The sequence below is a fragment of the Ictalurus furcatus genome, chromosome 2 (genome assembly GCF_023375685.1).
Source record: "Ictalurus furcatus strain D&B chromosome 2, Billie_1.0, whole genome shotgun sequence".
Taxonomy (NCBI): Eukaryota; Metazoa; Chordata; class Actinopteri; order Siluriformes; family Ictaluridae; genus Ictalurus; species Ictalurus furcatus.
Window position 1 is genome coordinate 7,245,706 of NC_071256.1, and position 2,524 is coordinate 7,248,229.

Here is a 2,524-nt window from a genome sequence, read left to right on the forward strand (position 1 = left end):
TATAATTTTTTTTTTTACTGTGCCGTTATCTTTTTATTGACTTTATTTTCTCGTGATCTCGAGAAAACAAAAGTTATTTTCTGTCGGTTACAAAATTTTCTTGAAAAAAAAACCCAAAACTTTTTTCTTGTGATCTCATAACAACAAAAGTTGCTGTCTTCTCTTGATCTCAAGATAACAAAAGTTTTCTTTTGATGAAATGTTCTTGAATTTTTTTTTCTTTTCTTGTGATGGCGTACAAACAAAAGATAAATCTCGAAATTACAACTGATCTTTTCTCATGATCTCTTAACAACAAAAAATTGTTTTCTCTTATTTTTCCTCGTAGTCACGAAATAACAAATGTTTTCTTTTGATAACAGAACTGTCTGGGGAAAAATATTTTTCTTCTGAACTCATAACTTAATCACATGACTTAATTTTCTTGTGATATCGACAAAACAAAAGTTCTTTCCTGGTGATCGCGAATTTTTCTGTGTATTCGACATAATGTTCTTTTTTATTGTTCTGGAGGCAGCAAAACTTTAGCGCAATCCTGCAGTGTTGTGGATGAACAAATTAATTTTTACAATGATCAGGGCCTCACTCAAACCTCAACCCTAGTTCTGTCCGTCAGTGATTGATGACTTCCACATTAGTGTCCCACACTTGAAAAGGAGGCTGTCAGGTCTGCTTTACCTTTATCATCAAAGACAATATAGTGGGGGTCCCCAGTGGTTAGCACATTCACCTCACACCACCAGGGTTGGGGGTTCAATTCCCGACACTGCCCTGTGTGTGTGGAGTTTGCATGTCCTCCCTGTGCTGTGGGGGTTTCCTCCAGGCAGTCTAGTTTCCTCCCCCAGTCCAAACACATGCATGGTAGGCTGACTGGCATGTCCAAAGTGAATGTGTGTGTGAATTTGCCCTGCGATGGATTGGCACCCTGTCCAGGGTGTACCCCGCCCTGTGCCCGATGCTCCCCAGGATAGTCTCCAGGTTCCCCACGACGCCGAAGGATAAGTGGTATAGTAGATGGATAGTGACCCTGAACGTGTAATTTCATTGCCAGCCAACTTGAGGGACGGGGACATCTGCATGGCTTCAGAATGATGTTTGAAAGATGCCATTTAAATGCTTTTAAGCTTTTTGTTATGTCAAGATCATGAGAAGACAACTTTGGGGGTTTTTTCGCAACCACGAGAAAGATAAAAATATATAATGCATGGCCTCTTAGGGCTTCCTTAATTTGCTTGAGATACTATCTTAATTTCTCCTGATTCTTGTCAGAACAAATATTGTTTTCTTAGGTACCAGAATCTTAAAACAATATGACAGTATGCCACTGGCAACAATGATGTAATTCTAGTTCTGTGTGAACTCGGAAAATACTGTAACTTTTGTTATCTTGAGATCATAAGAAAAATAAGTCGTCATCTTGAGATAACAGTACAGGGGGAAAAAATAAAATCATTGCCTTTCTGGACTTCCATAGTTTCAGACTTAAAGTGATGTCTCTTTGCAGTGAGTCAGATCATTTTGGCTCAACTCACCATTAAGAGCCAAGCTCCCAAAAAAGCTCAAACCAAGGCTAGACACACTGTCTCAATGTGCCACCCTTGGTTGAAACCGTTTTATGAACAGTGTTGGTTTTTTTGAGTAGTTACACATAGAAAAGGTACCACACTGAAAAGCACACCCAGCACTGAATTGCAGTTTGATGTTATTAATGAAAAATACTCAGCAGAATTAGATCCTGAGGGGCGCACGGTGGCTTAGTGGTTAGCCTGTTCGCCTGTTCGCCTCACACCTCCAGGGGCAGTGGTTCGATTCCCACCATGGCCCTGTGTGTGCAGAGTTTACATGTTCTCCCTGTGCTGTGGGGGTTTCCTCCCCCAGTCCAAAGACACGCAAGGTAGGCTGATCGGCATGTCTAAAGTGTCCGTAGTGTATGAATGTGTGTGTGTGATTGTGCCCTGCATGCAGAAAACCATGCACACTCAAAAGAAAAACCTTCTGATTGATTTTAAATTACACTGCAAAGGTATTACCAATGGAAAAAAAAAAAACTTAAACCGCTCAAATATGCGAGCTACGTAAACACTGCTTCTCATTACTACGTTGATTGACAGCTAGGTGCAGTGAGCAAGGTGCTGAACATTTGTTTGCCAAGTGTGTAGAGAGTATCATTCCTTCTCATGTTTTCTTCGGTTATGTTATGTTATCTTATATTAATTGAATCCAAAAACCTATAAACTGTTAGGTTTGACATGATTACACAGTATCCCTTCAAGTTTGAATCTTACCACTGGACACACACACACACACACACACACACACACACACACACACACTCACTGGTGTGTCCATGTAAGATTTCAGATCAACACACCCAGTTGTAGTATTTCTCTCCTCCATGTGTGAATGAGCACATCCATCCTGACGCAGGGTCGCACTGAGTGTGAAAACAAAGCAAGGGGAACAACGAACCAGATAGACTAGTATTCAAGGTGGTGATAGTTTCTCTGACTCACCCTGTTATTTG